The 24,124-nt window shown below is 37.0% G+C and overlaps 1 protein-coding gene across 5 annotated transcripts in view; it reads left to right on the top strand.

The window, feature by feature from the left end:
* CHODL (chondrolectin) overlaps nucleotides 1-24,124 on the top strand; it is a 296,447-nt gene that overhangs the window by 83,725 nt on the left and 188,598 nt on the right. For 3 of the 5 annotated variants that reach the window (XM_064579987.1, XM_064580003.1, XM_045902637.3), the window contains one exon: nucleotides 16,795-16,901. The gene's annotated coding sequence lies outside the window, so the exon portion shown is untranslated. Of the gene's footprint in view, nucleotides 1-3,607; nucleotides 6,001-16,794; nucleotides 16,902-22,555; nucleotides 22,637-24,124 lie in introns of those variants that run through there. The other 2 variants (XM_064579995.1, XM_045902636.3) reach the window with 2 other exon arrangements.

Below are 24,124 nucleotides of genomic sequence, written 5' to 3'. Positions count from 1 at the left end.
AGCAGGTATTACCTTTACCCCTTATATGACCTTAATATTTGTGATCCACAAAATGTAAATATTTTTACATTCCATTTCTCTTTTTCACAGAGACTGTGAGGATCAATAAACCAGTATACAAATGGCTTTCCTGGAAAGAATTGCTGTGTAATATAAACATGCCTTGGAAAGGAGTTGAAAAGGCACAGAATATTTGCTGTTGAAAGCATGAAAAACTAGTGATTAGCTATGGTAAAAGAGAAGGCGGGAAACAGTTTTTTTTCCCCCCTCTGTGAGAATAACTGGCTGCCCTATAATCTTTACTATGTATTTGTTCATTGTGCTAAAATTGTTGCCCAGGGAGTCTGATATGAATATTTTTGCTGCATTTCCACCTAAAACCATCTCCTTATTCCCCTCCCCCCCACCCCTGAATTAACTTAGTAGCCAATGGAGAGATTCAAAACCTAAATGCTTAGAATGTATTTTGGAAAACCTTCTCACCATGCCAGTAAAGACATGGCCTCATTTGTTTGTCTAGGCACAACTGGTATCCTTTTCTTTCTTTGAGTCTGAATTTTATATTCTGATAGATAGAACTGTAGTCATAATTAACGAGAGAGAAAAAGTAAGGCCAGGCACAACTCCTGTCTTGATGAATTCTCTAAGACTTAGATGTTCAGAGAAATAAAGTTTCTTAACTGGTTTATTCAGAACTATACCAATAAGAAAACATAAAAATTGAGTATAATGAAATTTCTGCTTGATTTGTGAACGGATTCAAAGATATCCTGGGGCGAGGGGTGGGGCTAATGCTCCTTTGTTTCCATGCCTAAGTGAAAAGAGGCAATTCTGACAATGGCATGTCTATGGGTGGCTCTTTTCTGGAATTGGCAGGCTGCATCTCTGCATGGTGGGGGAGAAGGGGAGTGAGTGGTGGCCAAAATCACTGAATCACTCCTTACCTCATTCTCTGATGATATCATGAAGCATTTTGCCAATCTTTGGAAGTCCTATTTTATTGGAAATCATGCTCCTGGAAAACTCCAAGCAGAGCTGTAATGTCATGAGACTTTATTTGGCTAACCCATAGAGGATGATGGAGCTGTATACTTTCTTTAGAGCCATACCTTTTGGACTGCCCATCACTCACTGACCCCAAGAATTCTACATTATTAAATAGAATACTTACAAGGCTGAAACATACGCATTTGTATTACTTAACTAATGTCTGGTCTAACCTCAGAACAGTGAATGTATCTTGTGACTTACGCTTGCTTGACTAAGTCTGCAAAGCAAGGTAATACTTTTCAGAGCTAAAAAGTCTCTACTCATAAGAAAATGTTTCCTTGTAGTTTTAGAGTTGTAGGAAAAAACTTTGCTGAGTTTTTAAAGTAGCTGTTTCGTCTATAATTTCTGCTATATCAAGTTCAAAAGTACTGAGTTTTAGACTCAAAGCACAATAAAAAATATAAGATTTAAAACTAGACATTTATGTGTCTTTTAAAAAAATGTTATCAAACAATATGTTAAAAATATCAGGCAACCTGGTTCAGTACTGGTTGCTTGGCTAGCTTACCCTTGACATATTAAACACATTAGAAAATTTTAATGCTGTAAAACATATCCATAAATGATCATATTTTGCTATATGGCTATTAATAAGGGAAGAATTATAGAAGAAAAATAATTGGTAGAGTCTTGTAAAAACATTCCTTTCTCCTCATCAAGAACCCTTCTGGCTGTGGTCTTTTTTTTTTTATTTTTATAAAAATTGGTGAGTATTCACACTTTATAATGATTTTCTCAGAGATAGAAATGAATGTCACCCTACTTCACAGTTCCCTTTTATTGATCTATTTTTTTATAGCATGTGAACTTTCTAAAATATATAATTTACTTCTTTATGTTTCTTTGCTTGTTTGTTTGTTGGCATATTAGTTTGCTAGGGCTGCCATAACAAAATACCACAGACTGGGTGTCTCAAAAGAAATTTATTTTCTCACAGTTCCGGAGGCCAGAAATCTGAGATCAGATGTTGATAGGGTTCATTCCATTCTGAGGCCTCTCTCCATATTTGTAGATGGTGGTCTTCTCCGTTGTCTACACATAGTCCTCTCTCTGTGTGTGCTTGTCTGCGTCTAAATATCCTCTTCTTATAAGGAGATCAGTCACATTGGTTAGGACTCACCCTGAAGACCTCATTTTAACTTAATTGCCTTTTTAAATACCTTATCTCTGAATATGGTTACATTCTGAGGTACTGGAGATTAGAACTTCAACATACGAATTTTGAGGGACCCAATTCAGCCCACAACAATTGGTTTATTTCCAGTCACTATGATATAGGTTCTGTGAAGTTAGGGATTTGGGGGTTTTTGTTCACTTATGTATCCTAAGCACCTATTGTCAGTGCCTGGAACCTAATAGGAGCCAAATTAATATTTAGTGAAAGACTAAATGAGTGAATCTGCAATGAATGAAACAAGTTAGTGGAGAGACAAATACCTAACCCTCAGAGTTCTCCACATATAACAGATGCCACATTTGCCATTAAAGATCATTTGTACTTTGGTAAAATTTGAATAGTCTTAGTTATGCTTATTCTGGCATATGGGCATATCAGTAGCATTTGTGGATAAAGTCTGTAATTAGAAATAAGTACCAAATAAAGTGCATTAATAATTTCAAAGTGAAATAATAAAATGTACATCAACTGTGGAGGAGAAACAGGGAAGAGTAGGGGTGCTTTCAAGCCAATAAAACTTTAAGGACAAAGATTTGTAATTAAAACTGAAGTGAGTTTAATCTTTCTTGCTAATCACTCCTGCACTGTTAGCCTGTTTTCATCAAACTAATTGATGGCAGATGGAACAGATGCACGGTGAGATTACGGCTCCACTTTATGGCAGGGTTATAACAAATGTGACTTTCCCTCTACTGTATGCATTAACATTCATAAAATGCACTCCTTTGCTTTTTTCACACACCAAAATTGTTTCTTCCTTTGTGTGAGACTGATTGAAAGGAATCAAAGGATGTTTCATATAAATGGAATCCATTTGATCCTTTAAATAAGCGTTTATTGAGTGCTGACCATTTGCGAGGTGTTGTGGAAGACAATTTGCTAACTTCAAGGAGTCTGCAAGAAATTTTATCATCAAAAGGTTAAACACAATCATTACTTTTTTGGGCAGATTTCAGAATTACAGTTTTTGAAGTGCATGAGGTTTAAAATCATGTCTCACAAAATTTGCCATTTTTTTTTTCCTGTTTCAATGAAGGAAACTCAAGAACAAAGCAAGTAATATCTTTAAAAATTCCTTTCCAGAAATAACATAGCTTTTCATCAGTTTTCTTATAGCAATTATTAAACTGGCTTTAATAAATTAAATTGGCACAAACCTAAATAATTCTAATTATAGATTTGGGAATCATTGAAAGAAAGCAGAGTACAAGTTATTATTGTTAGTGATTTTAATATTGCTTAGTAAGTTACACAGAAGAATCACATGTGAACTTCCTTAAAGTTTGGTAAACTTAGGTAATGAGAATTTTCATCCTGAAATGAGCAGTAGGAAGCAAAGACCTAGGTAAAGTGTGATGCCTTTTAACATTAATCACTTGTTCTTTCTTTGCTTGATTTTCATTTCTGTACCTTTCTGTGACCCCCCCAAAGTCATTTCAGTTCCTCTATTCCATATCAATTTAAAAAAAAAAAAAAGGAAGATATCCGGTCTTAACTTAAATGTCATCTGTGTGTAGGGAATTTTTTGGACACTTCGAGTAAATTTGCTACCTCTCCTGTTATTCTTCATAATGGCACCTTATGTTGTTTTCAGTTGCTAATTCTTGGATAATCTGGTGTACACTAATATATAACTAATATAGTACTTTGCAGAAAATCCCTTTCTGTTTAAATACCCACGGTAGGTTTCTATTACTTACAACCAAGAATACAGAAATTGTTACTAGGATGAAAACAGGTAGAATCTTATACAGTAGGGGCTGAAGGCAGTAAACATCTTAAGACTCTGGAAAAGGAGTATGGAAATTCATTGTATGCAGTAGTGAAACAGTTACTTAAATTTTTAGCTGTGGTCAATTATAATAAAATACCTTTTGAAGTCACAACTTTGGGGAATCTAATGTCTGTTGCCTTAAATGAATATGAGAGGTATGAAGAAGTCCAGAATTATGAGGTGAGGTGACTTCTTTCAACAGTACTGAACAGATCAGAGAAGGAGAATGACAGGTTTAAGTGCCTAGATTCTTAGCTCAAGGAATGGATGTTATATGACCTTGCCAAGATCTGCTAATTTTTTGCAGCCATAGGGCTGAGTTAGTCAAGAACCAAATAGTTACTAAATTAACATATCAGTTGGATTTCTGGTCCACCATATCTCTTACATGAAAGTCTGGAAACTGAGTATTAGGATGGCAATATCTAGGAGGTTTTGAAGCACTTGGAAAGCTTAAAGTGCCAATTGTTGTATACATTTCATGCCAACTAGTGCAAACCTCTTCTCCCCTTTCTGAAAAAGTTGTTCTCTTTTGGCTTGAAGATGCCATAAGTCCTTAACCTATGGGAGATTCCTTACTAAGACAACTTCCCTCATTTCTACTCTGAGAATGGTTTTAATTGTTTGCTTGGTCAGCTGATTGAAGCCTATACTAAATGGTGGCCCATATTTGATGAAAGAAAGGTGCCATAAATTCCTTGGGAATAATGGAGAAGTTCAAAGACATCAGGGGACTGAAATGATGGAGTGAATTTATTTAATATAACCTAGTGGTACTCAAGATATACTTTATTTGCCAAGACCTTGAAAAATAAATTTGTGAGAGTAATGTCAATACCTTGGAAAGGGGCTTTAGAGGTTCTCTGTAGGTTGGGCACACTGTGAGATGCTGGAGGTGAAACTATTTCCTTGATTGCCGTAGGAATGGTTGGATCCTGGGGAAGTAGAGGTGAGCGAGCAGCCCTTTACTGCCACAGACAAAATGGGCAACAGAGTTAGTGTAGTATCAGAATGGCTTACCTGCCTCCTGTATAAGGTGGGGGGGGGCGGTTTAAAATAATTGGCAGTCCACTAATACCCGGCTTGATTTGAGCTGAGTCCTGATGAATTACATTAATAGATAATGTACAGCCCTGTCCCTGATTATCAGCTGAATCAATCTGACAACCCAGTATCTATGAATGAAGAGAGTTTAAACTACCTATGAGGAAAACCAAACACACACTGTGAATCTTCCTTCTAGGATTCTCTGAATTGTCCTGTTTTTACTTGTCATCACAGCTGTGCCATTTTTATGATTAGGTGACACCGTCTGTGAGTAGACACTAATTTCTGGAGATTCCCAGTGCTACTGTAAACTACCAACCAGAATAGGGGCTTATGGAGAGTCAGCTGATGCATAGTGTCTTGACCCAAGCAATACTGCCTCACTGAAGAAAAGCAGAGATTAGTGCCACAATCAAATATTTGAAAGATGTGGGCCGTTGATTCCTACCCCGTCCTCATTTTTCTTTCCAATATGGCTGGCGCTGAAGACAGATGAGTTCTAGAAGATGACAGGTGGTTACTTCAATTACAGCTGCTGCCTCAAATGTGATTTTCTTGCTGGAGCCCATCAACATGCCCTAACACCTGGTATGCAATTATTTATCTGAAAAATGATTTTTTCTTCTTCTTTTTTATTCCACTGAGCAGAAGATACGAGGACTTTAAAAAGGTATTATTGCAACTCCAAAATTTGACCCAAGATTCCATCAGCATGTGGTTTCACTATATTGATTACATTGTACTGATAGGAACTAGAAAGCATGTATCTTAAATGTGGTGATATGACATGTTCATGTCATTCACTCATTCATTTATTCAGAAGTGGCTCTTGAGTGCTTATTTTGTGTCATTCACCTTTCTAGGTGCTAAAAATATAGCAGTGAAAAAAAGAACCAGTTCCTCATGAGTTAACATCATAGAGGGGAGAGACTGATATTAAACACATAAGCATGTAAGTACATCACATAACAAATCCTGATGAATACTATGCAGAAAAATAAAATACAGTTGAGGAAAATAGGGGAAGTCAGAGGATGGGACATTGTAACTTAGTATGGGGGTTAGGTTGAACTATACCAATAGAGACTTGATGGAAGAGAGGGAGCACAACGTGAAAATATTTGGGAGAAGAAGTTTCCAAACATAGGGAAGAAGAAATGCAAAGACTGTAAGTCAGTATAGCAGAGGCACAGTGAGTGAGGTGGGGGTAGGGACAGAGGCAGCAGATCATAAAGGTCACTGTAGTCCATCCTTGAGTGAATTGAGAAATGGATGGATGATTTTGTGCAGAAGTGTGTGATGTAATCTAAATTATATTTTTAAAAGATCATTGAGGTTAACGTGTAATTAATACACTAGGTAGAAAAGAGGATATAGTTAGAAGACTAACATTGAGGTGATTAAAAAGAGACCTGATGGTGTCTTGAAACAGGTTGGTAGTAGTGGGAGAGAGTGAGAACTAATTACACTCTGGATGTGTTTTTAAAGTAGAGCTAGATAATTTTGTTAATGGATTGAATTTCTGGTATAAGAGAAAGAGAAGAATCAAAGTTTTCGATCTGAAGTTAGCCACAGCAGAAAATGGCTACCACTCTTTGCGCTAGAGGAACCACAAAATAAGTTAGAATGTCAAGAGTTAAAAATTGGAGCCATCACGGATATAGAGCCAAGATGGGATATCCCAATGGATTGGGGGGGGCGATGCAGCTGGAGAAGAGGCAAAGGAGAAGCACTTGCAGCTTGAGATCCCATAGGAAACAGAGTGAGGTGGTAGAGATAATCTGGCTTTTATTTTACTCCTGCCCTCCAAGCTTCTGCCAGTGCTTTCCACTGGCTGAAATGGTCTGGAAGTCAGAATGTAAGGAAACCGGGGAAGGCAGGGAATGAATCTCAGAGAGAGCAGACTGGGGAACAAGAGACCACAAGGCAGTTGGATGTGTGAATTTGAAATCCTAACCTCTAACATGATAGGTTTAGAAGATGGGGCCTCAGGGAGGTGCTTAGGTGATGAGGGTAGACACCCTCATGGATAAGATTAGTGCTCTTATAAAAGAGACCCCACAGGGCTCCTTACTTAGCCCCTTCAGCCCTGTGAGGACAGAGCAAAAAATCAGCAATCTGCAATCTGGTTGAGGGCTTTCACCAGAACCCCACCATGCTGGCACCCTGATCTTGGACTTCCCAGCCTTCATACTGTTAGAAATAAATGTCTATTGTTTATCAACCACCAAGTCTATGGCAGTTTGTTATAGCAGTCCAAATGGACTAAGACCATATGTAAACTGAATTTTTAAATTAAAAGTTGTTTTTAAAGCCATGGAACTCAATTAGATAACTTAGGGAGTGAGTGAAGAAAATGAAGAGAAGAGCTCTGAGAATAGAAATCTGGGCCCTCCAATATGAAGAGAATGCTCTATGTGGAGGAACCAGCAAAGGACTCTGAGAAGGAGTACACAAGGAGCTGGGGGAAGATCTGTAAGAGTCATGTCCTGGAAGCTATGTGTAGAATGTGTTTAAGGAAGATGGTGGCCATCGATGTCAAATGCTGCTCACAGGACAAACGAAATGAGACCTGAGAATTGAGTCAGTGGTTTTAACAATATACCTGTCACTGGTGATCTTAATAACAGAGCCAGGACTAGGGTAAGGCAAGTGAGGTACTTGCATTGGTGCCAAAAATCTCAGTATTTTAATGCAATTAAATGATATCTTAATGTGATGTTAAAAAAATACAAATTAATGCAAAAAAAAATCCAAAATCAACACAATATCAACAGTTTAAATATGGACAGAATTGGTAACAGTACTGTGCTAAGTCATATCAGAGTCTGAGGCAAAAGGAAACATCAATATTGAGCCCCCCCCTTTTTTTTGAGCCTGTCTTTATTTAAACATTTGATAAGTTCATTGTGACTTTTTGCATTAATTTAGATTTTTAAAATACCCGTGTGAAAATTATTTATCTTGATTAATTAATTTTTGCTGTCCCTTAAATTTTATATCCAATGTAAGGACCTCACTCACCTGAGCCTAGCCCTGTCCCTGCTTAATCAGAACCATTTCATTTGAGAGACAAGGGTGAACGTCTAACTGGAGACTGGGGAGGGAAGCTTTGGTGGGCTGAGGAGAGAGAAGAGTGAATGCATCACTCCTTCAGCCTGGGTCCAAGAATTGAAGAGCCACAGGGCAGATGTGCAGCCTGGAGCCAACCCATAGTGGACTTGCAACTTAATGTAACTTGGTGGAGAAATAATTGTTCCATAAGGTTCTGACGCTGGGAGTATTTACCGCAGCAGAGATGATAAATAAATGTTCTCAACCTTTAGTAATCAAAGTTTGAGATATCTCAGTAAGTGAAGAATCTTGATTAGCAGAGGTACTATTTTAAGGCAAAGGAATATATAGTGCCTAGTGGAGGAAAGAAATCATAAACCCCGGTTACAACCACATCTCTCACCAGTTTCAGAACTGAAGACTGAAGTCTGTGCCTATAGTTTCTTCTTCACTGTGTTGTGAATATTTTTAGTCAGTTGAATTAGTTTTCCATTTTTTTTTTTTTGGTTATGTTCTTTTCCTATTCTGTTTTTTTAAATTTTATTTAATTATGTTATATTAGTCACCATACATTACATCATTAGTTTTTGATGTAGTGTTCCATGATTCACTGTTTGCATATAACACCCAGTGCTCCATGCAATACGTGCTCTCCTTAATACCCATCACTGGGCTAACACATCCCCCCACCTCCCTCCCCTCTAAAACCCTCAGTTTGTTTCTTGGAGTCCGGAGTCTTTCATGGTTTGTCTCCCCCTCTGATTCCCCCCCTTCATTTTTCCCTTCCTTCTCCTAATGTCCTCCATACTATTCCTTATGTTCCACAAATAAGTGAAACCATATGATAATTGACTTTCTCTGCTTGACTTATTTCACTTAGCATAATCTCCTCCAGGTCCATCCATGTTGTTGCAAATAGTGGGTATTCATCCTTTCCTATGGCCAAGTAATATTCCATTGTATATATGAACCACATCTTCTTTATCCATTTGTCTGTTGAAGGGCATCTCAGCTCTTTCCACAGTTTGGCTATTGTGGACATTGCTGCTATGAACATTGGGGTGCAGATGGCCCTTCTTTTCACTACATCTGTGTTTGGGGTAAATACCCAGTAGTGCAATTGTTGGGTCATAGGGTAGCTCTATTTTTAATTTTTTGAGGAACTGTGGAGGTTCCTATTCTAATTAAAAAAAAAAACTTTATTTATTAGAGAAAGCATGTGAACACGCACGTGAGCAGGGGAGGGGCAGAGGGAGAGAATCTCAAGCAGACTCCCCACTAGTGGGGAGCCCCACACGGGGCTCAGTCCCAGGACCCTGATATCATGACCTGAGCCAAAAATCAAGAGTGGGTGCTTTACTGACTAAGCCACCCAGATGCCCCATTTCCTATTCTAATTTATAGGAAGTTAACCTGTAGTTACCTGTAGTGAAATTTACAGTTTAGCTCACTGGTTGTAAAACATCCAGTTAAAATAGTAAAAAAACATAGGGAGGGTAATTATAATCAAGATGAAGTAAGTTGAGTCTTTAGGAGGAGGGGAACCCTTTTGTGACTTGTCAGGAAAAGTTGTATTGTGTCATTAAAATTTTTGTTTTGGAATGATAAATATGAAAAGGAGTTTATAAATGGATCCTGGGTAATGAAAGTTGTGAACTCTAAAACCTTTGAAAGGCATGAGACAATGGTTAGGAGGCACTAGCTGCTTACTTTATGGAGAACTGAATGGGACACAGAATCCTCTTAACTGATCCCTAGAAGCTAGTGATGTGGCTTGGGTCCTAGGCTCATCCAAGTGGCTTCTCTGTTTTGGCTTTGAAATCTTTAGGGAGGGACATAGACTCATAGTTAAAGAGTTTTAAGGCTTCGGTGTTGAATATCCAACTCTGGTGGTTACTGTGGCATCAGATGACTTCTCATAAAACTGTACCCATGGTGAGACTTGGATGCATTCTTCCCTTGTTCTGAGTCTCATATTCCAGTTTTCTCTCAATTGTGTTAGTGACTGATGTACTTTTCAATTGGGTATTTGTTCATTTGCTATCCAAACTGGTTTCTTTTGTTTGTAGTCAAGAATGAAGACTGGCACACCCATACACCCAGATTCTGAAGAATAGGTAATAAATAATTTCAGCAAAGATTCATAAACTTAAAGCCAAAAGTAAAACAAGTCTAAAACAAGATATAAAGATGTTATAGAATGACTTCAGAAGTCAGTTTGTAAACCCTATTAAGACCACTCCCACTTATGGGGATCTAGTCTACAGAAATAAAATCACAGTAGTTAAGGGCATGTATATTTCAGGATTTTTTTTGACAGGACTGTTAATAACAAAACTGGAAAAAAATCAAACTACTCAAATAAGTGAACAGTTAAATTATGGTATACTCATTCTAGGAAGTAATATACAGCCACTGAAAATAGTAAATTAGGTTGATGTAAATTGTCTTTTAGGAAATATTTTTTTTAGAGATTAGAGAACTATATGTAAAATGATCCAATTTTTGTAACTATGTCAGTGTTCAAGGTAGAAGCAGAAAAAAAACCCCAAACAACCAACCTGGAATCCTATTTTAGGGAATTGGCTTTTAATAATCACCCACCAAAAGAAATAAATATTAGATTGATCCAGTACACATAGCTCATGCAAACACAATCATACTCTTACTATATGCAAAGTAGGTTGATTTCTTTATTCTTCCTATTCTATCCTATTTTATTTTTAAAAATTCTGATTATGACCAACTAATTGACTTCATGGTCTGCTGACTGGTTAATATTCATGATTTGAAAAACACCATTTTTCACATGTGTACCTCATCTTGTCTACCTGTTACTCTCTGCCATCACTTTCTTGTTTTCTTCAGGTGATATCAAGAATTGATTCCTCCTGTAGCATCCTGTGATAAGAGAATTTCACAACTTTAACTTAAAAATCAATGAGAAGATTCATTTTTGGTAAGATGCCGCTAGATAGCAGCCTTATAACCTCTGACTACCATGACCAAATCCCTGTGACTTGGAGCATTATTAAAACTAAAAACTAAAACACAGTTGTTCACTCCCAGCAGGGAAATATGGGAGTGCTAATCCATTTTTATTTTGCAGTTATTAAAGTTTTCTAACATAACTCTCCATTATAAACAACTGGTGAGACAGAGCCATCAGGAATATATTTACATGAGGGACCTTGAGAATATCCTAGGGAAGAACTCAAGATAAAAGAAGAGAATTAAGACCCATACATACAAAGTTAGTTCAGAGACCTCTCATTTAAAATAGCGTATAATGGGGTGCCTGGGTGGCTCAATTGTTAAGCCACCAATTCTTTTCTTTTATTTAATTATGTTATGTTAGTCACCATACATTACATCATTAGTTTTTGATGTAGTGTTCCGTGATTCATTGTTTATGTATGACATCCAGTGCTCCATGCAATACATGCCCTCCTTAATACCCATCACTGGTAGGCCACCAATTCTTGATCTCAACTCAGGTCTTGATCTCAGGGTCATGAGTTCAAGCCCCGTGTTGGGCTCCATGCTTGGTGTGGAACCTACTTAAAGCAACCAAACAAACATAAAATAGTGTATAGCTTAAGGTCTATTTGTATATTATCTCCTGTATTCTCACAAAATTGTCTATAAAGCACAGAAACAAAGAAGAAAACTCGTAACACCTTAAAATAAGTTTGAGAGTCAACCTAGTTTCAGAATCAGAGAGAAATTTCCACTAACTATAAGGTCTATGAAATTGAATTAAGAACCCCTATTTTGACTCATCCAATGACTCAGCAAGCCTGCCCATTGTTTTATTTCTGTGATTGGCTTTCTTCTGGGAATGCTTCCTTCTGGGAATGCACACATTTTAAACCTGTCACTAGGAAAGTACAGTACAGTTAGGCTGAGGATATTCTATCCTTAAGAGATTATTCCTGTAATTTATAATGATGATAATGTTAGGATAGCATAAAATGCTTTTTTAGACTTTATTTCTTAGATATGTCAAGAACACTTTGCCAGCTTGACACTTTGAAAGATCGATGTTAGAACACATAGGAAGCTCTCCTTTTTGTGCCACAGGTGACCTAAAATGAGTGGTGATTATGTCATCGGTGTAAATCATCTTGGGTATAAAAGAAGTGGTGGGTATGGTACAAGTTAAGACCCATCGTGGTCACCACCACTCTTCATGTATCAGGGTTTGCTTGGGAAGACTTCCACAATGTCACACAGTTTACTGTGACTTTACTAGAGGATGCCTACCAATCAAGGACCAGTAAGTAGGGTAGAGGCATGTGGTACCTGTGTTCTCTTTATCCCCGGGAGGTAACACCAGCGCCTAGGTGAACTAATAGAAACAATAGATATGTGTTAACATGGAGGGTCTCCATTTTCCTGTCACTCTGCCTTCTTTTAGGGCAATTTTGAGAGCATCACTCTTGCTGAGCATGCAGACACACTGCTGGGTCACCAGGAAGTCTGGATTTAGAAGCCCGCTGAAACCTTACAGCTTAATAGCTCGGTACTTTGGGGACTCCAGAGGAAGTTGAAGTCCTGTCTCGAGGGGGAAGAAAGCCACTGGTAACATGGGAATTGAAATTTAGGTATAGTTTCTTTGGCTAGAGAAGGGGAGGATGATGATATCAGCTGGCTCACTGTTCAGGCAATTCAGGGAGACCTAGTTGCTGTATTTCAGATGAAAGAAACAGTCATCTCAAGACAAACTTCTTTTTGCCCAACCCCTATATTGAGATGGAGAGGGGAAAACCTTAAGTTTGGACTTTGCAATATTACAAAAAGTGAGATCTCACTAGCAGAGGGCTGAAAAAAAAATTGCTTTTCTTTAAATTACCCTATATATTTGTCCACATGTTTACTGTTTTCTGTGTTTTTTATTTTCATATGTAGACCCATTTTTTTTCATTTAGTATCATTTTCCTTCCTCCTGAAGGACTTTGTTTTAGAAGGTACTTTTCCTTGTTACAGAATTCTAGATTGACAGAGTTCTTCTTTTTATGTTTTAAAGATGTTGTTCCACTTGCATTGCTTTTGGTGAGAAATCTACCATCATTCTTATCTTTGTTTCTCTGTATATAATGCATTTTTTTTCCTTCTGGATGCTTTTAAGATTTTAAATTAGTCCATGTTCTCCGGAGGAAGAATCTGCTATTAATTTCATTCAGTTTAATTTTTTTTAATCTCAAACATTGAATTTTTTTATCTCAGAAATTCAATTTGGTCTTCTAAAAAAATCTTTCATATCTACTTAAAATGCTGACTCTTACCTCTACCTTCTTGAGTATATGAAATATAGTTATGTGCATGCTCTAATGTCCTTATCTACTAATTCTCTGACATTTCTGATCTGTTTTTATTGATTGACTTCTTTCTCCTCATTATGGATCAAGGATGAGTGTTTCTTATGTTACAATACTCAAACCCAGTTTAACAGAATCTCTTTCTATGTTTGATGACCACTTCAAGTAACTAGCAAAATACCTGCCAATAGTCACTAACTTCCTTATGCTATTGGAACACTACTTGGAAAATTGCCAAACACGCACTTCAGAGTAGAGCTGCATAGAACAACTTAATGGCCACTGAATATTTTCTGGCTAGTTTTCTGTATCTTTAAAGTGAATGTAAAATGACCTAATGATACAAGATTTGGGTGATTTTTGATATTAGGGATGTCTGACAAATAATCTAGTGGCAAACATCAATTATAAATGGCCTCTTCTTGATATGTAGAACTTTTGAATATTTTGTTAGTGATGGTTAGAAATCAGTATCTAAAGGGGCGCCGGGGTGGCTCAGTCAGGTAAGTGTCTGCCTTTGGCACAGGTCATGATCTCAGGGTCCCGGGATCGAGCCCCACATCGGGCTCTCCGCTCAGCGGCGAGTCTGCTTCTCCCTCTGCCTCTGTGAGCCCTCTCCCTCTGTGATCGCTTTCACTCTCTCAAATAAATAAATAAAATCTTTAAAAAACATTTTAAAAAGAAATCAGTATCTAAAATATAACCTTAGCTATGTAAGCAAAATCTACTCTGATAAAGGGATCGTAAAGAAATAACCTAGACAAGTCTATGGGAAACCCAAAATGACTTTCTTTTTATGAACTCATGGTCCAAACTGAAATATTTTATCCCATTTTGGGAATAATGCTATTTGCTATAGTGATAATCCTGATTTGGGAGACTTGTAATAGTCAGGATTTATGCTGCCCTAATGTCAAGGGTGTACTAAATAATTCCTTTGTGTTAACACCCTGCAAATAAACCTGAGAGATTTACAACTACTATTTATTAAATCTTAGAGTAGATTTGTTTATTAAGATTGCTATCTTCCTTAGGTCTTAAGAAGAAATTTTAATTTTGTATCAGAATAGAATAGGGTTGTAATAGTTTGGAGTGAGGTTGGGGGTAAAGAGTAAATGTCTCAAGGTCAGAGAGTCTTATAAAAATGACAGAGGTGCCATGCAGATCTCTGAATCTAGACACCATGTGTAGATTCTGCTCCCTGCCCCTTCCTACCTCTCAGGAGTCTTAGAATTTAATCTAAGATTTTAAGGTTTAATCTTAATTTTGTAATCTTTTTTATTAAAGCCAAAAATACTAATTAAAATGGATTGTTATCTGTGCTTATTAGCCCTTAGAATCTTGAACCTGGCCTTATTTGGGATCTCCGTTGTGTCTTTTCTCATATGCTTGGTCTAAATCCGGAAATATTAACTAACTTTTCATTCTGCATTCATGGAACTCTAGAACTCTGAATTTGATTTTGCCCATGTGGCTTCTGGTTCTAATTTTTGGCTCCTTAGAGAACCTGACTATACGTGACTCACTATCTCTTATTACTTACTAGAAAACTCCAACTCAGCCTCATCTGTCTTACCCTGACAGCACCAAAACTCAACTTTAGCACCATATCAATATTTCTTATTAATTAAAAAGTTGAAAGAACAATTCAAGCTGTTGTGGATTACCCTTTGAGATTTATGGTTTGTTGTTTTTCTAGTTAGCTCTAATGAAAGGAATTTGACATTTATATAGTTATCACCTTCCATTTAATATTTGTTGAGACTTAAATTAATCTTGATTGGTTCTGAATGATCCTCAGAATATGGGCCAAGTTCATGGGCTTGTGTTTTACAAATGGGTCATGTCACACAAATAAGGTTATGACTTTACTCAAAAAATTCTTTAACAAGAAACATGTTATTTAATCATTCAAATGACTTGTAAGAATAAATTCTAATCATCTATTTGTTAAAGGATTTATTAACTTTCGCTCATGAAATAATGTATTCAAAAACAGCTTATTAAGGAGAGTGGCCATACTAGTATTAACAGAAGCCTCAGAATTCTTTATGTGTGACTGTTCTTCCTGCATGTGAACGGTCCTTTCCTGCACCCACATCCCCTATCCTTTCACACTTTGTTATCTTTATAAAGAGGAAGGAGACAACATACAAAATTAATTTAAGTAAAAGTCTGCATTACAACTGAAAGCCATTAACTGGCAGCCGTTTACCAAAGCACAGGGAAAAATCAATTTTAATTAGTATTTTTGGCTTTAATGAGAAGTGATTACAAAATTGGCATTTTAGCTAATACTGTTGAGATTTATGGTGAGGTGATACTAATTAATTTTCTGTTGAATTGCTATGGGCCTTGAATATCTGCAATAAAATGATGTATTTGCTGATTCCAGGACTGCATCAGCATTTCGGAGTTTTGTAACAAAAGGCTTCTTAATGGTTTACAGATATATTTCACACTATTGCTCCTAAGCTACAGAGTATTATTATTTTTCCCATAAAAAGGCTGTTATAGGCAATCAAATTTCATACGATTTTTTAAATTGGGGACATTTTATTTTAATGTATCTTGAACATTAGCCAAAAAGCCCTTTATTTCAAATATAGCTTTCTTTTGTCTAGTTACAAGTGGTAAAAAGAAGATATGATATACTTTATTTAGAGAATATTTCATGAGTTATTTCTCTTTATTTCCTCACTTTTCCTCCTCTCTTGATTATATGGATAGTAAATTGGCTACTGAACCTAGTTACATATTTCCAGATTAATTTGAAAGCAGGAAATAAAAAAAAAGAAACAACTAAGCTTCATAATCCACTCTTCTCATATGATTCGAATTTCAAATGCTTTAATTTCAGCTTGCTTTAATTGTGGTTATTTCTTCCTTTTCTTAAAAATGAAAAACAATGCTTATTGAAGGCTTTAAAAATTACAATTGACTCTTGAACAGTGTGGGTGTGAGGGTCACTGACCCCCATGTAGTCAAAAATCTGCATATAACTTCAGACTCCCCAAAAGTTAGCTACTAATAGCCAACTGTTAACCAGAAGACTTACTGATTAATATAAACAGTCGATTAACCCATATTTGTATGCTATATGTGTTACATACTGTATTCTTACAATAAAGTAAGCTAGAGAAAAAAATGTTATTATGAAAATCATAAGAGAAGATTCATTTATAGTACTCTACTATATTTATCAAAAAAATCCACATATATGTGGATCTGTGCAGTTCAAACCTATGTTGTTCAAGGGCCAACTGTATAAAACTTTCCCCTGCATGCTGAAAATCTGTATCCTTGCATTGATTTTGTTTGACCTTGATTAGAAAGTCATTTTATTCATTTGGTGTTGTTGGCTGTCATAGGTAGATACAGGAGGCATAATCCAGACTTGATTACAAGGATGGCCTATGGAGACAGAGGGGTGGTCTTGGAATCCTGGCTCCACCAGTGATTGGCTTTGTGCCCTTAGGTAAGTAACCTAGGCCTCAGTTTTCTCACCTGTACAATAAAAAATAACTGTATCCACGTCACAATGTATTTTGGATATTAAAAATATATAAATACCTTAATGTCAAGCACTCAATAAATACTATTGACTTGTTATCTTAGAAATGAAATCCTGTTTGTATAAGCATTATCTTATTACTTTCTGGAATATGTATAAACTTGGATTATAATATTTTACTTAGACTCCATGTGCAAATCATGCAAGTATATTTTTATAATGATAAGAACTTAAGTATAATATAAGATTAAATCATTAATCAAAAAAACCCAAATGATAGAAAATACAAACTTAGGAACAATAGATTCTTAGAATGTTAGATTCCATAGAATAGACTCAAATAACTGAGTCATCTAATCCAGTCTTATTTCTTTTAAAAATGAGTAAGCTAAGGCTCAGAGAAGTTAAGTCATTTATTAATGATTCACAACTGATTGTAAGAGGAAGAGCTAGTCAAGTCTATCCTAGTGGCAAATTTTATGACTCTTTTTTTTTTTTTAAAGATTTTATTTATTTATTTGAGACAGAGAGAATGAGATACAGAGAGCATGAGAGGGAGGAGGGTCAGAGGGAGAAGCAGACTCCCTGCCGAGCAGGGAGCCTGATGCGGGACTCGATCCCGGAACTCCAGAATCATGACCTGAGCTGAAGGCAGTCGCTTAACCAACTGAGCCACCCAGGCGCCCCAAATTTTATGACTCTTATGCATGTGTTTTTGTGTGTCAAAGGGAGGCAATATCAAATCTATCTACTATAGATTAGCAATAACTATATAAAAGAAAGCTACCTTTTATGATGCAGATTTGGGATGACATAACATGGGAAATTGAACGTTAAAAAAGAAAACTCTTGGGCAAAATTTGGAGAGGTGGAACAATATAGCTTTTTCTCATTCTTGCCTGAAACATCAGACAAGCTATCATTGAAGCCAACGTACAGTGTCCTACAGACTTTTGGGAAAAGTATACATTCAAAATCCCATCTAAAATTTTAAAAAAATTCCACAAACATCCTTCAGAAAAGCCACTGGGGTATATTTTCTACCTTAAAGATTTTAGTTTTTATTTTTTTAACAAGAAAAATACTTTGTTTTCCAAAAAGTTTTTAGAACATGGCACAGATTTCAATACATATTTACCAATCAGATCTCATATGAATAGCCCCCTTCTACCCGCCTTCCTCCAGAAATACTCTTCACCTCATTTGATTGATGTGGCCTCATATTTGGGACCCACAAGATGTGCAGGAGGCATCCACAAGCCTAGGTGCTCCGCTGATAAGAACACATGCTTTTCTGTTTGTTTGTTTTTCAGGTACTAGAGGATCAGAATTTTAAATCAGGAAGGGGTATTCCGAATTATTTATGCTAAAATCCTCATTTTGCAGATGAGGAATTCAAAGCATTGGAGGAATTATAAAACTTGCCATTGTTACTCAGCCAGTATGAAGCAGATCTGGGAACTACAATTCTGGCAGTCTAAATCATAGTTGAATAATTTTTTTCTGTATTCCATATATCCAGTAGCTTACAAATCAGTTAAACATTTGGTTTAAAATGTGCTTCATAGCACACTTACATTCCACGTAATATATTTTAAGAGAAAGATTCTCTTGGGTACAAGGTGAAATAATGGAGGTACAGATCTTGGGTGGTTGCTGGGATGTAAATACACAGCACTGTTGAATTTTTGACATATTCTTCAACTTTGGTCATTTTGTAGTCTTCATCTTTATTGGTCCAGAAAACTTGATTTTGGCGATGTTTTTAGAGATGATTAGGTTCTGGCTATTTTCTTTGTTAACTAACTTCACCATAATCTTATGGAAACACCAAAATGAGAATATTAAATTACAGTGAGAAATTTAACTTTTGAATGAATGAATTACTCTTTGCTACTCGAAGAAAAGTCTATATGGGATGACAAGTTATCATTGTAAGATTGCACGTAGGTGTAGAGAAGGGGAGATTGGTTGTATCCTCTCGATGATTTAGGTCACTGAGATGATTGCCAGATGAATTTATTTCCATGCCCAGAATTCAAGAATACTCACTGCAGGACTGACTTCAAGGGCATGTGACCTGTACAGTCGCACAGGGCTCACATTCAGAAGGGACACTTTCTTGGTTTAATGCTCTGCTGTTGTGGTAGTGAATTCTTAATAATGTTGTCTTTGAACTTGTGTTTTGTAAGTGGAATCTGATGGGACAATGGAACATGTCTGTGAACAGAGGAGATACATGCAATGTGTATCCCTGCTGTGTTCTGTCACTTCATTCTCATGCTACATTCAAGATGCTCCATGAGCACAGCATCCAGTGGACCCCAGGTGTGTGGCAGTTCAGAGAGACTCAGTGCTCGTTACTTGTACTGAGCAAGCAGGGTGTTGACAGCCCAAGAGGCCATGCTTTCCATAACCAGAACTTTCTTAGAATGCAGAAAGAAGGCAGTGGTATTTTAAGAAACACAAATGACCAAGTAACTCTCTTCTTTCTTACTCATGTTACTTCCCTGTATTAGCCAACCACTTACGCTCAAAATGAGGACAGAGAAGGAAAAAGAAAATTAGAGCAACCTATAATGTTTTTTCTTTTCAGTGCTTTCCTACTTATTGGTAAGCCAAAGATGAAAAATATTGGTAAAATTGCATGTATTAAAAAGTGAAATAAAAACAGTTGAATCAGTTTTGTGCTGTGTTTCCACTTTCCTGGTAAGAATGAAATACATGGGGCACCTGGGTGGCTCAGTCGGTTAAGCGTCTGACTCGATTTTGTCTTGGGTCATGATCTCAGGGTCGTGAGATCGAGCCCCACGTCTGGCTCTGCACTCAGCATGGAGTCTGCTTGGGATTCTCTCTCTTCTTCTGCCCCTCCTCCCTGATCTGTCTCTCTCAAAATAAAATTTTAAAAAAAGAATGAAATACACAATAAATAGTAAAATAAAATAAATCATGACAATCGAGAGAGACTGCAGAAGAAAGGAAAAGCTTTATTTTTTAGTACCTTTAGTGATACATTTTCCCGCTTTTTTTTTTTTTTTAAGATTTTATTTTATTTATTTGACAGAGAGAGAGATAGCGAGAGCAGGAACACAAGCAGGGGGAGTGGGAGAGGGAGAAGCAGGCCTCCTGCCGAGCAGGGAGCCCGATGCGGGACTCGAATCCCAGGACCCTGGGATCATGACCTGAGCCGAAGGCAGACGCTTAACGACTGAGCCACCCAGGTGCCCGTTTTCCTGCTCTTTTAACAAGAGGCCCCGCATTTTCATTTTGCTCTGAGCCCCACAAGTTGGGTACCCAGTCCTGACTCATTGTGATCCTTAAGAGAACAATCTATATTATTCTGGAAATACACTGTTTTCCTGTTTTAGGGCTTCTGATTTTCTGGATTTTAAGCAGATTATCTTCTTTCTATTGAATGGGGGGAGGGGGACTTTTTCCCTTTAGAGAGATCGCAGTATAACTGACTAGATAAGCTTTTATTGTATCAATAATAACTCAGTCATGTGTTTTTAAGATTGTGTCCTGGTCCTCTTAATTAGATTTTGAATTGATTTTGAGTTACCCAAGTCTGTTCTTCAGATGGCTAATTTTATCCCACTTCACAAAGTTGTTGTGAGGCCTGTATTTATATATTCAATAAATATTCACTGAGCAGCTGTTAGATGCTGGACACTGTGCTAGGTGCCAAAGATTCAGCAGTGAGTAAGAGAGGTTCCTATACCTTCATGTAGAATACATTTGAATGCAGGAGATAGACAGTGACAAGGAAGTAAAAAGGACAAACCTCTCAGGTTTAGATGAATGCTGTGATGAGAATAAACGGGGAGATGAGGAAAAAAGTAATGAGAGGAGACCCTTTTGGTAGGATGTCCAGGAAAGGACTGTATAAGGCCAGTGTATAATTTCTGAGATGAGACCAGAAGGATGGGTCAAAATTCTGAGAGGAGAATGCTCTAAGCAAAGCAAACAAGAATTACAAAGGCCTAAAGATGAAAAACTCTTGGTATAGTGGGTTGAATGTCCATACCCCAGAACCTATGAATATGATCTTATTTGGAAAAAAGAGTCTTTGCAGATGTAAGTAAGTTAAAGATTTTGAGATGAGATTGTCCTAGATTAACAAGGTAGGCCCTAAATCCAGTGAAAAGTGTCCCAATTATAGATGGAAGAGGAGAAGACAAAGCCACAGAGGAGAAGGCCATGATAAGGCTGAGACAGAGATTGGAGTTAAGCTGCCATAAGCCAAGGAATACCTAGAGCCATCAGAAGCTGGGAAAGGGCAAGGAAGGATTCTTTCCTAGAGTCTTTGGACAAAGAATGGCCCTGCCAACAACTTAATTTTGAGTTCCTGGCCTCCAAAACTGTGAGAGAATAAACTGCTGTTGTGGTAAGCCACCCAGTTTGTGGTGACTTGTTATGGCAGCCTCAGGGAACTAATACACTGATATACATTTTTTGAAGAACAGAAAGGAGGCCACAAAGTAAGCAAGGTGGAGAAAACTGAGAGATTAGAGAAGCAGGCAGAAGCCAAATTCTGAGGGATTGGGTAACCCATGCGAGGGAGCTGGAATTTTAGTCTAAGGGTCATGGGAAGCCATTGATAGATGGGTATTAATCTAGAGTATCATTTGGTCTACATTTAAGCAGCAGTGCAAAGAATGGACTGTCAGGTAGAGAGAGTGAAATAGGAAGACTATGGTAATTGACCAACTGCGAGGTGACAGTGGCCCAGACTAGTCTGGTTGTCCCAGAGATGGAATGAGGGAAACAAATTGAGATATATTTTGAGATAGGAACGACAAGACTTGGTAATGGATTGGATGAGAGAAATCAAAGATGACTTCTGAGATTTTATTTCAGACAAATGGCTAATGAATGCTAAAGTTGTTTACCAAAATGACAATCACCGGTAGAAGACAAGGTACTCACTGTTGAGGGTGGAAATCAGGAGTTCCCTTAGAACACAGTAGAGGTTTAAAAATGCAAATGAAAATGTTATTTAGGTAACATTAGCTGAGATAATGTATGCTAAAAGCCTGACTAATTGCACCTATGTATTGCTCAAGAAAATGAATGTGTCCTCTAACATTTAACGATGACTTAATTTTCTTAGTTTAGTTTTCAGAAGATAACCATTTTATCTCTTGGGGACATCACTCTGCAATTCTATTATAGCAGTAATTATTTCTTGCCTTCTTTTATTATTAAAGGAGACTAATGTTCTTTAAGGACAAGAGTCCAAGAGCTGAGCTAATTTTCATGTCTCCATACTTAATATTTCTCTACCAATTTACAGGTCAGAGAGTACAACTGTTAGGTTTAGGGCTAACTTGCCTCACAATATAGCAAGGGATTCTCCCCAAATAAGCAATTCCCTGAACTTGGTGATTTGTTTGAGGGCTCAATCTACCAACTTGAATAAATGCAAGAATCAACTTTTTGCCCAAACTCTACTTTAATCTTGGCTCGAGAAACCTGAAAATCTGAGCTGATAGATGCTCCTTCTAACCCTTCTCCATTTAATCAATAATGACTCTGGCAGAAAGAGAAAGTATATATATATATATATATATATATATATATATATTTTTTTTTTTTTTTTTTTCCCCCCAACACAGGTAATTGAATATCAGCTAATCAGATTAACTGCACTACCTTGATGCTGTAGTGATTGGTGATATATAGGAGGCCTGGCAGTGGTAAGTGTGTGAGAGAGATTATTTAATGTAAAGTGAAGGATAAAGGGTCTAGAGGCCACAGCTTTGAATATGGTGTCCCCTTCCCCTCTCAAAGTTTGAGTATTATTTTAATATTAAAAATGCAATATTTTCAACTATTAAAATAGGCTCAACTCTTTTCTATGGCTCCTAAATTTATATACTCATATAATTACTTTATATTTCTTGAATTATTCCCAGCTGGACAGGACATAGCACCATTGTTTCTTTCTGACCAGAGGAGGGAACAACCCCTGGCCCTTCCCATATTCACCATTGCAATGAGTATGAAACCAATATTACCGGTAAAGGTCAGAGTGCCACATACAGTGATCCTTCTGGTCTCATTTTGGCTGGAATCAGGCTAACCATTTCGTGTACCAAGAGTATGGGTAATTGATCTCCTTGCAGGGGAAACAGACAAGTAATAGAAAGAAACTTGGAGAAAAGTTGTGAACTTAGGCATCATGCCACCCAGTCTGACCTAAAGCAATTTGGTGGAAGGTGAATATGACAAAAATTTATGAGGCTACACAATTTGAGTAGTGAAGACAAGAGGGCATTTAAAAGAGAGATGTGACAGGGGTTCCATAACTAAGCTCTGATCTTAGGAAGAGGGCCGTCAACTCCTTCATTATATTGCTTGTGCTGTATCTCCACAGTCTGTGAGAAAACATCACACTTTTTCTTCTCATTCATTTATGACTTGTTGAACACTTAGTATGTTCTATGGTCATGAGGCATGTGTGGGTTAGTTGGGGAAGCTGTTCTTGGAGAAAGGACTTTGACCTTGGTAACAGGGGTCCAGTCAGGTGAATGAATCCAAACTTAAAATCTCTGTCCTCCTGAGAAAAAGAGGAGGAATTGACTTGCTTCTCTCAATAATAACAGTTTTAACATTTCCCTGAAATCCCAAATAGAAGAAGTGGAGGTTCTGAAGGAACTTAGAAATATTTCTTGACATCTATTCAGCTCTGAAATTTTTTGTGAAAATAATATGGGAGTTCTGTAATTTTTAAAATATTTTTTTCCTTTGTAAAAGATAATTCCTGATGAGGCAGTTTGGGTGGGATAAGAGAGAGAAAGAACGAGATGGTCAGAGGAACTAGGTAGGAGGATCTATGAATTTTCATGACCACATCTTGTTTCATGTATTGTTTTCATAGCTGTGAATTTAGAAAAACCCTGTACTTGAGAGTGGCAGACAGCTCAAGTTAAAAAAAAAAAAAAAAAAAAAAGCACCAAAGGGAAAAAGAGAAACAAAAATTTTGAAACCCATTAAGCCCTATGGGAAAAAAAAAAAAAAATTGGCAGGAGTTCTATATATGCATATTAAATCTGTGACAAAATCTGCTTGTAATCTTTGAACTTCAAAGTGAATGGCATGCCAAGTGATGAAATAATGCTTTCAAATGAGGAGTAATTTTAAGCATCAGAACTTCCCAAACATATCGATAATGCTGTGAGACT

This window comes from Mirounga angustirostris, unplaced genomic scaffold (assembly GCF_029215605.1).
Source record: "Mirounga angustirostris isolate CCGP_5_RB_7025 unplaced genomic scaffold, mMirAng1.0.hap1 SCAF_1, whole genome shotgun sequence".
Lineage (NCBI taxonomy): Eukaryota > Metazoa > Chordata > Mammalia > Carnivora > Phocidae > Mirounga > Mirounga angustirostris.
The sequence above is the reverse complement of the archived record's forward strand: the minus strand, read 5'-3'. Positions and strand labels throughout refer to the sequence as shown.